General features: G+C 39.4%; 1 protein-coding gene across 4 annotated transcripts in view; it reads right to left on the bottom strand.

Moving 5' to 3' along the window:
- The window catches only part of VTI1A (vesicle transport through interaction with t-SNAREs 1A), a 237,988-nt gene that overhangs the window by 208,210 nt on the left and 15,280 nt on the right, over positions 1-14,498 (bottom strand). The window lies entirely within an intron of this gene.

Here is a 14,498-nt window from a genome sequence, read left to right as displayed (position 1 = left end):
TAAAGGTATTTCACTCCCCCACACCACTTGAAACCAAATCCATATGAATGCATGGATGAATGTTACTTTAAAAAGAACCTTTGCTGACACCTAGCAGATAGATCATTAATTGCAATTTTTTTGCTACATTTTGGCAGGCCAACAAACATATAATTAACAAGTGAGCTTAAATATAGGAACTAGAATGAAATAAAACAACTCTTTTGCTTACAAATATTCCTTTTTATGCTGCATACTGGGGAATCTGATGCATTAGCTGTCTTGGCACCCCTATTTGTAATGATGCGACAAAAGTGAAATGCTTAGCAAGTTGCAACACTTGAAACAGAGCTGGGGGTCTAATGGCCAATTGCACTTTGGGGCTGCAGAGAAACTCAATCCTATAAAATGAAACAGCAGAGTAAACACCAACTAAATTGCCTTATATTTACATGTTTTTAGGCTACCAACAGTAGTTAGATGTTATGCATAATACAAACACAGTGACGTTCCAGTTGGATTTACACATACTTTTCATACATGGAAAGGCATGAGTTTCTGTAGATGTATGATGCTGTGCCCAAACCATACATCAAGTCACAAGTCCAAAATGTTTTCTCAAAAGTAAAATATATACATAGGTACAATACACTACTAAAAAGCACTATTAAAAGTTTTATGGTACTGGTAAGTGTGCTACCTACATATAGGAGAGAAAGTACCAAATCTACAAAAAGCCACAGACTTCTATTAAGTAAATGTACATGTGAATTTACCATGCTATTTGAATTTTACATAACAATACAGTGGTACCTCGGGTTACATACACTTCAGGTTACAGACTCCACTAACCCAGAAATAGTGCTTCAGGTTAAGAACTTGGCTTCAGGATGAGAACAGAAATCATGCTCCGGCGGCGCAGCGGCAGCGGGAGGCCCCATTAGCTAAAGTGGTGCTTCAGGTTAAGAACAGTTTCAGGTTAAGTACGGACCTCCGGACCGGATTAAGTACTTAACCTGAGGTACCACTGTAGTCTTCCTTCTACGTTTTCAATAATTTTGTCACATAGTAATTCCTGCATCCCCCGCCCCAGTCAAAATCTGCTTGCTAAATGTGGGACAGATACTTCTTAAAACTCTCTTGACAATGGTGCAGCTCAGATGCAACTTGGAGCAGGAGTAAGCACCCTTTATATGCCTAGCTTAGTTTCAGAGTTTTATCCCTGTTTACAATGTCATTTTGGATGTTGTGGTTTAACACACCTGTGAAGCCAGGTGTGTGAGAGGGGGAGGTTTGTTGGCCCAAGAATATTTTATATCAACACGGATATTGATCTGCTTCCAGGCCAAGTTCAATATTTTGGTACTAACGTATAAGATTCTATGCATCTCAGAAACAACTTGCCTGAAGGACTCCTTACTTTACATACCAAGCAGGTCACTGTTCTGCAGGAGAATCAAGTCCCCAAAATATCAGAAGCCCACTCCACAGCAACTCAGAGTACGGCTTTCAGTGTGGCTGACACTGAGGGAAAACGTACCTGTAGAAATATGGTCTGTGACTCCTTTACAGCTTAAACTATCGATTTACAAACAGTCTGTAATTGAATATTTGTTGAGCGATGATTCTCCCAAAACTACCAAGATGGTTTCGGGGTATTTAGCTGAGATTTATAAAGCTAAATCTAAAGTTGCTTGATTTATTCAATGGTGGCTATCTAGTCTTTTATATATTGTATGTGTTTGAATTATTAATGTATTTGGATGACTTTGTACGGTTTTATGATTTCATTGTTTAAATTTATGCCAATACAGGCCAATAACTAATAACTAACTAACTAATATGGCCTGTAATTTCTGGAAATAATTGAAGACATTTGTTTCAACAAGCTTTTCTAGGTGGGTGAAAAGGTCTCTTAGATGTTCATTTTGTGTTGTTTTACAACCTTCAGCTATTTTTGTACTGTTTTAAAAACTATTTTAAAACTTATTTTTATGATACAGTTGTAAGTTGTCTTGACACACAGGTAAAACGTGGGTCCCAGAAGTGGTATGTGCTTCATTGGAGGTACCACCTGCCTTGAAGGAGGAATTTCTGTGCTCTCTTCTTAAGACAACCACCCTGGACTCAGAAACGTTAGCAAACTATTGCCCAGCAATAAATAACTCCTTTCTGGGTAAGGTGCATGAGACAGGGGAGGTGGCACAGCTTCAGGGAGGTTTGGAGGAAGCGGATTACAGTGGAACCTTGGTTCTTGAATGGCTAAGTTGATGAACAAATCGGCTCCCGAACGCCAAAAACCCAGAAGTGTTCTGGTTTTCAAAAGTTTTTCGGAAGCTGAACATCCGATGCAGCTGTTGACTATTGTTTCCAGGACTCCTGCACCAATTGGAAGCCACACCTTGGTTTTTGAATGTTTTGGGAGTTGAACAGACTTCTGGAACGGATTAAGTTTAAGAACCAAGGTTCCACTGTACTTGAATCCATTCTGGTCTGGCTTCAGGTCTGGACGTGGCACTGAAAATGCCTTGGTCACCCTGGCATAAATGACATTTATTGAGGGGGGCAGAAGGAGTGCCACCATCTCACTCTCTACAAGCAACAACCAATTGATACACATTCAACTGACACGCAACTGCAAACACACACAACTCTGCAACTCGGAAGTGGCCGGAAAAGGGGGCCTGGTATAACGGGACAGAGTGGGCTTACATAAGGTTCACCAGCATGTGCGGGAGTCAGAAATGCAACCCGTGTGCAAAATGGTCATTGTCTGTATAAGACTTAAGGAAACATCTTTATACATTTACAACTTAATACCACACAGCTGATATAAAATACATGAAAAATACACTAACTTACCTATTTATGACAATGAAATAAATGTGTAATGAACATAATTCAATAAAATATCCAAATGTAAACTTTGAATCACAATTGCTCTGTTGTACTACATATTTTCCATAATCTACATATTCTATAGTTCTCTCCTACATATTACTTGTGGGACCTCTAATGCTTTCAGCTTCAACCAGGGGTACTGGGTTCAATTTCACACTCAAACCATGGATCTTGGGCCTGCCACTGCCTTGTAGCCTATGCTATTTTATAAGATTATTCTGGTGATAAATGGGGAGGGGGGTCTCGATCACCCTGAAGTAAGATTGGGATACAAATGCAATAAATTAATTGTCTATCCATGGAGTTTGATTGACCTCAAACTGAAAACAGTGCTGAGTCCTACCATTTCATTGACCAAGGCCTTTCATTTTTCATAGTAGGCAACTAAGCTCTAGTATTTCTATCATTTTTATCTTGCACCCTGGCAATTCATTATTTGATAAGTAAATTATAGTTTAACCTTCATAGTTATGGAATTAGTTCAGTAATGATACCTTTTTACAACAATCAAATATGTGGTACTATTTGTATCAAGGAAAAATTGAACCTGCATAAACAGTATCTTATTGATGCATAAATATCTGAAACAGTAGCAGGTGCCAGGCAATACCCAGATTCTCTTGCGTATGGGTGCCTTTAATGAAAGGTTACCTGTCCTAAACCTTACATAAGATGACGAAACCCCATGCTTAATACACACACCCCCGACTATATTCAAAAATGTCTCATGCCTAATGCATTTCTCTTCAAATACTCCCCCATGAGTTTAGCAATCTTACACCATCTAAGCAAAAACAGTCATAAACTGTCCAATGTAACACATGCTTAAAGTGACAAAATTGTGGCTCTGATCTTAGAGCCCTCCTGGCCATACGACTTGGATTGAGGAAAATGGTGGAATCACAATGCAGGCAACAGTCGACAGTCTTCTTTTAGCAACCATCCCCTCTTGATGAAAATGCAGTAGCTAAATAGCTTTCTCCTTCCATTCAGCCATCTGCTGTAGATGTAATAAGGTACATAGCTCTGCACCAGCCATTATTATTGATAAAACAAAACCAGTCTCTCCTAATCTTTAGATCAGGATGTTTAATCTTACTAGTCTACAGAGAAAGTTATTCTCTTTCACGGGACTGCTAACTAAAGGCATTGTAGTTTTTCCTCCCTCTCTCTTCTGTGATGTGTACAGCACACTTTGTGCCAGCAACCTCCCTTGAGTTCAGTGCTATGTTCCAGATTATCAACCAGCATGTTGTGTGTGTTTGGTTTTGATCAAAAAAAGAATATATGTATGTGTGTATATATATACACACAAACACACACACACACACACATACATTCACCAAATACATCTAACAATTCACCAGAAAAGGCTATATGTCAAAAGACGTTGGCACAAAAAGCATTGCACAAAAATAAAATTATGGGAAATAAATGTGAGTGGAGGACAACAATGGATATAATACTTTGTATTTCTATTTTAAATGCCTCTCTCTATGCTATATGCATAGTAGCTAAAGGCAAGCTGGAAACCAGCCAGGTCCTGGCTGCCAGCAAAAATTTTGTCACCTCCTTTGAACATCTGAAGTATGTTTACCCAATAGATTTCATTAAATTACACTTCCATTAGGAAGCATACAATGTTGATACGCATCTCAAAGATAAAAGGGATTGCTAAGAGGCATGTCATCCTGCTCCCCAGCTGATTGCTATTTCTGGGCCAATCAAGGAAAGGAGCCAGAACAATACTTAGTTAAAAAAAATGCAGCATCTCCCCAAGGACTCCATGCTAAGAGACTGCAGCTCCATTATCAAAATGAGCATATCATTAATGACAATACAAATACAGTGTGTTATTTTAATACAACTCGTACACAACAAAACAAGCTGTATTTGGGTCATTAGTTGAATTTGTAAAGCAGTATTTCCCAGGGTTAGCAACTCTTTACTAAGGCAAGAAGTTTTTTTCAGGTTGGTAAGGACAAGGTGAAGATTTCAACCCAAAATTCAAGACATCCTCTCAGCATCCATGAGCAGCAGAGATTTTTGAGAACTTTATAGTACCTACAAGCAAGTTAAGCAGAAGCCATTCATTTACATAAAACAAGAAACCGTTTCACCATTACAATCTGTGTGATTAAATATTATGCAGGGAGGTTTAATGCAAAACACCAGAAGCATAATTTAAACTGCCACAGGTATGAATTTTCAAATCATTTATTTGAAAAATTGCATACTGTTTGCCAACTGGCACAACCACCCAGGGGTAGACAAAAATGTCAAATTCATGGATGGGGGAGAAAGCATATTTATATAGTGGTACCTCAGGTTACAAACGCTTCAGGTTACAAACTCTGCTAACTCGGAAGTAGTTACCTCGGGTTGTGAACTTTGCCCCAGGATGAGAATGGAAATTGTGCAGCAGCAGCAGAAGGCTCCATTAGCGAAAGGGCACCTCAGGTTAAGAATGGTTTCAGGTTAAGAATGGACCCCCAGAACTAATTACATTCGTAACCTGAGGTACCACTGTATTTGGAAATGAGAGAGAATGCTATAAATTTTATTTTATTTTTTGAGTGAGAGGTACTTAAGTACAAAGACGTGGACTGCTGAATTGATTGTAATCCTAATCCCAGTTACCCTAGAATAAACCCCACTGAATTCAAAAAGATATAGACATCTGAGTAGAAATGGCTGGGACTGGGCTGTTAATCTGTGAGTATTACTAGCCCTGGCTATGTGTACTTTCTTAGGAAAGATGTCTTACATCAGGTCAGATCATTGGTTCATCTAAATCAGTACTGCCCCCACTGACTAGCAGCACGTCTCCATGGTTTCAGATGAGGGTGTTCTCCCACCTGACTCAAAGATGCAAGGGACACGACTTGAACTGTCTCAACACAAGGCATGTATTCTGGCCCTTCACCGTTATATTTCACAACGTGTCTTAAGCAATGGTCTGGCAAGTTATTGACCTAAAAGGAAATGGTACTCATTCTGGAGTAATTTATAGCAAACCGATGCTTCCAATGCTTTTTTCTTTTCTTTTTTTAAGAAACAACAAATGAAAATGTGATGAATTCCTCATTTAAACTAAGACTTCAGAACAAAATGTTGGGGAATTTACAGCTGATCCTCATTGATACCAACCTTATTGAGATCAACCAACTGGCACATAGCCATCTCAACAAATGTTCTTACACAATATTATGCAACTTCAATTTCAGCTGATTTCTTTCAACAGGGAGACAAGCTTTTGGTTGAGCTATATTTGACATACCATATGAACTCTAATTATCTGTCTTTTTGCAATTAATCTTCTCACAATTACATTTCCTGCACCTATAAGCATCCAGCTGGGAATAGAGTTTTAATCTAGGAAATAAAAAAAGACGACTCAGGTTTCTAACAAATTGCTTCTAATTAACCAGAACCTTTCCTAGTCATTCCAACCTAAAGATGCCTACAGCAAGTTAAACATTTTTTTGTTTGTGTTCTTAATTATATTTTTACAATTTCATTAAAATTTCCCTGATGAATAAGTAGCTTGTTGGATATGCAAAACTCTTATCATTTAACTAAACAAATATTCTGCTGAGAAATAGATATGCAATAAAAAAAGCTAAGTAACCGAATTTTTAGAAAATGAAACAATGGAATAATGAAAACACTGATATGCAACAAATTTAGAAGACAAAGCCTCATAAATCAGTGGGGGGAAAGGTACATACAGGCTGAATCGAGGAACACCAGTGAGGATTCCAGACTGATATACTTTGAATAGTTAAGGTTTAGGATGATTCGGAGAAATCTTTTCGCACATATGCCTGCTGCGTTCATCTGCCCATGGCACCACCTATTCCTCCTGTCTTCCCACTAGTATTTCTTCCACACTCCTTTCCATCAACTCTGGAGTGTCTTCTAGTACAACAGGCTAAGCTACCATGTTTCCTTGTTCATTGCCATATGCTCTTACCATAAGGAACTTACACCCAGAACTGAAATGGAAGTGACACAATTTCACAAATGAAATTGCTTCACAATATTATAACTATCCCACAATAAAGTCCAAAAAGGAATATGTGCAGCAAAATGTTACAATAATAATAATAATACAATTCTTACTGTTGTTGTTATTTATACCCCGCCCATCTGGCTGGGTTTCCCCAGCCACTCTGGGCAGCTCCCAACAGAATATTAAAAACACGATAAAACATCTGCCTTTAGATTTTTTCTAAAAGTCAGGTGGTTGTTTATTTCCTTGACATCTGATGGGAGGGTGTTCCACAGCGCGGGCGCCACTACCGAAAAGGCCCTCTGCCTGATTCTCCTGCGTCAGGTGCTCCTTTTCCATGTTCCAATCTGTCAGGTGTGCCCTCCTTCATGACACTCCGAATCATTCCTCCTCACCCCAAACACATGTAGAAGAGAACAGCTTGCAATGTGATCAGGCTCCCACTTTAGCCCAGGCTGCTAGATATGATTGCAATTATGCGCCCCCACAGCCTGCTATTGTGCACATCTACTTAAACTGAAGCAAACATAGTGATCTGCAGGATACTGTAGATGGAACATCTTGCACGGAACATCTTGGTTTACGACAAGCACACAGGATCAGTCATAGCATCGGTGCTTGTTAATAGCAGTGAGCATCTGCTTCAGATGAACCTGAACTGAAGTTGCCTGCTTCAGAGAGATACAAACCTTGACCAAAGTGAAACTGGCCTTCTCCTGCTTTTTCATCTAGTGGTGCAGCAATAAAACGGCCAGCACATATGCAAAGCTAAGCAGTTCCGTTTTCAAATTGGATGGGGGAACCATGTGTTGAGATTCCTGAATTGAAGGGGTTGGACTAGATGACCCCCTGGGTCCCTTCCAACTCTAGAATCATAGGATTCTAAGTGGCTGAAAGCTAATCAGGCTGTGCACAAAGCAGAGTGTCTCAGGCACAGACACTGAAAACTAATCAATTTTACCTCAAGCCTTTCATAAAAGGGAAACACCAGGCAGAGGGGAGGGAAAGGGAGAGAAGAAGGGATGCAGTTTTGCAACTGACAGCTTTATCTTCCAATCAGCTGAGGACCTTTCCAGGGCTCTCCTTTTTACTTACTATTATATAACTTCGGGGTGGAATGCTCAAACTGTTCCAGAAACAGTTCCAGCATTTTCAGTGCAATTTGTGATTACGTGCCTGTAAGAGAAGCTCGGAGGGGTTTTGAGCATGGCCTGAGATTGGGGTATCCCTCTGCCCATTGCTTTCTGTTCAATAGGTGCTCTCACAAAGCCACAATGATAAGCTCTGATTTTTTCAGTGTTGAAGGGACAAGGAAGGGGATCCCTTAAAACACACACACACAAAGTCAAACTTTAGAGGCTCCCTTCTGCTATATTACCATAGTGTACACTTTCACATACTATTTTCTAGTAGTTTCATCTAGCCACTCCATCACAGTGAAGCCCCTTCTGGGACTTTGGTGCCAAGCAAACAGCATAAATAGCAACAGCTTAAATTGTTTTTCATTTGTGACTCAAACCCCTTGACCTTTCGATCCAAAATTGTACAGTGAACTTACCAAGGACTGGACTAGATGATGCCTACGGTCCCTTCCAACTCTACAATTCTATGATTCCATAATGTTGACAAAATAACAGGAAGGAAACAAATCCATTTTTAAATCAACAACAACAAATTTGCTCTTGCACAAAACCGCTTGTACCATCTATGTGAAATTTGGCAGGATGACTTTCTCAGAAGGCACTACTATAACTTTCGCATCTAGTTCTGTCAAAAATGTTACAGCTGTTTGATTTCCTCATTGCACTCCATAGGGAGATAGTAAAAGCATTCAATTTTCTGAAGCAAAGTTCCATTTTGAACCCAAGGTCCAAAATGTTTAAAGTGGCTGAAGGCAAAGTGGCCCACAATCAGAACCAACAATAGTTAATGGCATACAACTAAGCCAAGCTATGAAGCTATGGTTTAAGCTTCACTTAATATTCTGACTTGTTTGGAAGCCATTAATCCTACTTTCCTGGTTCAGATGTAATAGTAGGCCATAGCTGGCTGGCAATCTCCTGGCTTGTTTCCTGACTCATGTGAAGGCAGAAGCCAAGCAGCTATGTGATGGTGTACAAGATTCATTCATATCTCAACTTACTTAGAGGAGATACAGTGGTACCTTGGTTTATGAACTTAATCTGTTCCGGAAGTGTGTTCTTAAACCAAAGCATTCTTAAACCAAAGCATGCTTTCCCATAGTGGTGGGGGACTCAATTTACAGTCAACAGGAAGCAGAACATGTTCTTATTCCAAGGCAAAGTTCACAAACCAAAACACCTACTTCCGGGTTTGCAGGGTTCTTAATCCAAGTTGTTCATAAACTAAGCTGTTCTTAAACCAAGGTACCACTATACTACTGTTCTAACACAGCCAAAGTCACAGATGTGGATACGTGTCAAACATAGCAATGAAATGAAGAATCAAACCAGCTACAAAAAATATGCATTAAAAAAGATCAGCTTGTTTTCATGCAGCTGTTAAAATTACAGACATCGTATTGTGTTAGTGGGTTCACCAACAGTAGGTCTAAATCACTGTTTACATTTAGTGTAAACAAACAGTTATTACTTGGTCAAGGAAACATGCCTAGCATTACCAGTGATTTTAATGTAGGACACTGCATGCATTTTTAAAAAGGCAACCCTTGTTTTATGCAACCCATGAGCATACTTTCCCAGGAACTGCACATTCATTGAGTCAAGCAAAAGAAGATTTCTCAGATAAGAAATAAAAAGAATTATAAGGAGGTGGGGGAAACTACATTTGGGTGGATAGAATCATTTGAGTAGAAGCACTAGAGAGATGCTCTTAAGTGCAAATCTTTCTTGTTTCTGCATTATTTTCAGCGCACATGAAAAAAGGAGTGATAACAGATGTTTTTTTAAAAAAACTTTGAAAAGTTTTTTTTAAAAAAACATGTAACTTAAAACTAACATCTCTTCCAACACAGAAAGGTTAAGTTGTGGGGTTGACATTTGCATTTGTTACGATGTCAGTGCTTCCTGCCTATCAGCCTATGTACAAACAATATCTAAAGATGTCATCTACATATTTATACCAAAGGAGCTTATGAACAAGACCTGTCAGTATATTTTAGCACCTCTCCAAAACGTCAGCTTTCATCATGTATAAACACAACATGTATAATTTATTAGTTTGGTTTAATATAAAAAGTTGACAATCAGATGTCACCACAACTATTGATAAGGTAAATAAGGACTACAGGAAAATGTCAAAAAGTTATTAAAATGTTTTGCAGCTTCCTGAGTGAAATTGGATTTATCGGCTCTTATTTGTCAATAGACACATTGCAGGTTTTCCTTCCTTTATGTGGCTATATATACATGCAGCCAATACTTTAGTTAACAGAGTAAAGAATAATGGTCAATGAATAGCAAAGGCCCTTTAAAACAAAAATGGAAAGGCATGCAACATTCTTGTATAAAAACAGTTAACAAGTGAGGCATTTATTTTCACCAATATTCATCATGGGTGAGTATACATCTAAAATCCCATATTCTTCAATTCACACATCTACTATCATATCTCAATTTGACATTTCTACTTTGGCCTACGTTTTGGGTTTCCTAGAGAAGACTTTGGGAGGGGATATCTGCTACAGTTAAACCTCGGTTCCTGAATGGCTCCATTTTCGAACATTTTGGCTTCTGAATGCCAAAAACCCACAAGTAAATGCTCTGATTTCTGAACGGTTTTTGGAAGTCGAACGTCCAACGCGGCTTCCACTTGAGTGCAGCCAATCGGAAGCCGCACCTCAATTGTCAAACGTTTCAGAAGCTGAAGAATGGATTACGTTTGACAACTGAGGAATTGCTGTTCCAATGACATGTACATCCCAACCTGAGATAATTTGCTATAAGGTACATTGTAATAGACAAGCAAACCTATTTTGCTGATTCCTCTCTCTATATACTTTCAAGAGTAACACTGAAGTCATGCACACTCAAGTAGTATTCCATCAAAATAAGGAGTTCCAATAAATGAGCCAGGCTACAAACTACAGGATGCAGTAATAAATGATAATATGCAAAAAGAGAAGAGAATTAAATAGTTCTACAATGCTAAAGGCAGGACCAACTGGGTTTTCTTAATTCATCTGGCTAAACAGGTAAATCCTTATCAGACAGCACAGGGAAAATAGTTGGGACAAAATATCAGAGTTAACCAAGCAGGGAAGAATCTCTTCTTTAAGCTTAATTTAAGAATTAGTTAGGATGCGTGGCACTGTGGGTTAAACCACAGAGCCTAGGACTTGCTGATCAGAAGGTCAGCAGGTTGAATCCCCGCAACGGGGTGAGCTCCCGTTGCTCGGTCCCTGCTCCTGCCAACCTAGCAGTTCAAAATCACAAAGTGCAAGTAGATAAATAGGCACCGCTCCAGCAAGAAGGTAAACGGCGTTTCCGTGCGCTGCTCTGGTTCGCCAGAAGCGGCTTAGTCATGCTGGTTACATGACCCGGAAGCTGTACGCCAGCTCCCTTGGCCAATAAAGTGAGATGAGTGCCTCAACCCCAGAGTTGTCCACGACTGGACCTAATGGTCAGGGGTCCCTTTACCTTTTAAGAATTAGTTAAAACTAGTGCTGGACAAAAATGGAAGCAAAGCATTCTGGGAACAGTTTTGGCTGTCTCCTACCCTGCAAAATACCTCTTCCCAGACTGCATCTCCAAATGTGGATGCTGACCACCAGAACTTAATTTTCAATAGGATGCAATGTAAATACATATCTGCACCCCATGTTCTGCATGTACAAAAGGCAACTAGAGCCTGATTGGTGGGACAGTCTAACCATACTGTTAGAGCAAAATAAAAAAATTCCTTCCAGTAGCACCTTAGAGACCAACTAAGTTTGTTATTGGTATGAGCTTTCATGTGCATGCACGTTTCTTCAGATACCTACTAGAGGGCAACAAAACCAGTGCAGGGCAGAAACAGAGAGTGTTGATCCAGTTATCGAGCTGGAGAGAATGTCTTTCCTCTTTTCCACTACCTCTTCAAAGTGTCAGCAATAGGACAACTTCATTTGTCCTATGTGATGCCATTACACCAAACTGATTGGCTAGATTTAACACCCTAACACTATAGCCCCCAACAAAAAGAGTATGTTCCAAGTTGGCACCAAAGCAACAGTACACTGGGCAAACAATGGCAATGTCAGCCGCCCGCCCCCCAAAAAAGTTTGGCACGAGGGGGGGGAAGTAAAACTTCACTCACACACAAAATAAATTACTTAAGATTCAACATAAAAATATCCCAGCTGCTGAGCTTTATGGTACAAGACCAATTGATTCATCAGCTCAAAGAGCTGACTCAGATTACACTTTAATAATAAGTACACCATGCAATTACAATAAAAAGTATAATGGGGGATTTCTTTAACAAAAGGTTTTGCAACATTTTTTAGCTGTGAATATATAGCTGTTTCTTAAACAATACTGTAAGATGTATTGAAGGTGGTTGAAAACAGTTTATCTGTTCCTTTTCCAAAATAATTTGTCATAGGACACTTTATCAGCCCCCAGTACAGAAGTCCATTTCCTGCACACAACTTCACCTTAAAAGAAACACTATTTTTGACCATGGCAATTAGTCTTTTCATGTTCCAAACACTAAATTCTATTTTCCCCATTAATTTTTAAACCTATGTGGATCTAACTTAAAATAAACTGTACATCAAAAGAATGGAAAATAAACAGCCAGGAACACAATTTGACGAATTGGATTTATTTAGCTAAACAGGGTCCATTGGATCTCTTTAATAGGCTGACAGTTGCACTGGGCTGGTTAATAAAACATTCAACACAGTGTCTTCAGCCAATATAGAAATGCAAATCCCACCAGAAATATTTTATTCATGAAACAGTAATTTCAGTTACTACCAAAGCTAAAAAAAAAATAAAACACCTACAAAATCCACAAACCTAACTTTCTTTGCAAACAAACAGTGCCATCTAGTGCTGATATTAAAGGAAAGCAAGATGAATTGGTCTGAAAATGCTCAATAATTATTTCCAGCATCTTTGCTTTTAAGAGTTTTCTTGTTCTATCTCCCCTTTTAATGAATTCACCTTTGAATCATGGTCACTGGAGAAAGAGGGGACAAAAAGCGAAGAAAGAGACCAGTTACCAGGAACCATAAAAGAATAAGACAGGTTTTCCTCTCTCTAGGCACCCTGTAATGACTGGCAATTAACTTCCAAATACACAGACTTGTATTTCAACACTAGACAGGAAGACCACAGAGCTAGGTACATTTTTAGGTGAGCTAGCTAGATTTTTTTTTGGCTTTGGTTCTCAAAACAGTCCCAGCCTTGCGAATCTGATTAATTTCTATAGAGGCAGATCCAACAGAATTCTCTGTGGCCTCTGTTCTTTTGAGTATGTTACACAGATAAGTTCAGAAACAATATTCCATTCTGCCATGGAGCCTTTGTATCATCAACTGGGAACGTACAGAATGGAGCCAAAGAAACTTTTATCAAGTGTTCATCTGTGTCTCAAAGGGTAGTGTCAAAAAGAGTTTTCCTGGTAGAATGCTTGCAAACCAGAAGACAGGAGAGGTGGGCGGGGGGAGAGGAAGAGAAAGAAAGGGAATGGGTAAGCTTCCCCTCAGCATGTGGCATGAGTTGTTGGGTTGAACCACCATGCATTTTATTACAAATATTATTTTTTTCTGGTGAAAGACAGGACCCCCCCCCAAAGAAAAGATTGAAGAAAAATGTCAGACTATGTCCAAATATCACATGGAAGGAAGCTGGGCAAAGGATTAGAAATGAAGGGAGACAGGAAAGATGCAGTTTATGGTGCAAAGAAAGCAATATGAGAAGAGAGCAAAAATATGCTCACTATAGATACAAACTATGGATACACACACACACAAATATTGCTGAAATACAAAATGTTCATCTTTGTTTAGCCTCAGGTCTTTTGTTTTCTACTTTTTAACTGTCCAGGGACAATATATGAGTCGTGGCAGGGATGGGGAATTGACCCAGATGCCCAGATCTGTATCTTTCCTTCACTTCACAAGCCAACTTGGCAGGTGGGCAGGACCATCCACTTGCCAGTCATCAGAGCTCATAATATTGTCAGCTGATTGACAAGTGGGTGGTCCCACCTATCAACATTGGTCTGCAAAGGTGGAGCAAGACAGTGAATCACTAAGCCAGATGTGGGGGGGGGGTTCACCTACTTTCTACAGAAAAGGTTAAATCCTGCTTTCTGCAGAGAACAGCTGCTTATGCAGCTCTATATGTACCTGTCCCACATATATTAGGTGTGGGGCAGGTGGGCATGGTTTTTGGACAGCAGTTTGACTGAACAAATAGAAAGACCTGGGGGGCCAAATCTGGTTTGTGGGCTGGGAGTGCCCCACTTCTGAGATATGGGTCATAGTTTGGTATCCCTAACTTACATCCTTGGAGCATTGGATTTTTGCTCGAGTAAGGTTCTTTGTTTATTTTGATTCCTTGTAGCTTCAAATAGACAAGCAACAATTATGAATAAATTACAATAGTAATCAATCCAGCACTAGGGCGAG

Source organism: Podarcis vaucheri (genome assembly GCF_965113315.1).
Source record: "Podarcis vaucheri genome assembly, chromosome: 5".
Classification (NCBI taxonomy): domain Eukaryota; kingdom Metazoa; phylum Chordata; class Lepidosauria; order Squamata; family Lacertidae; genus Podarcis; species Podarcis vaucheri.
Note: the sequence above shows the minus strand (reverse complement) of the source record. Positions and strands in the feature narration are given on the sequence as shown.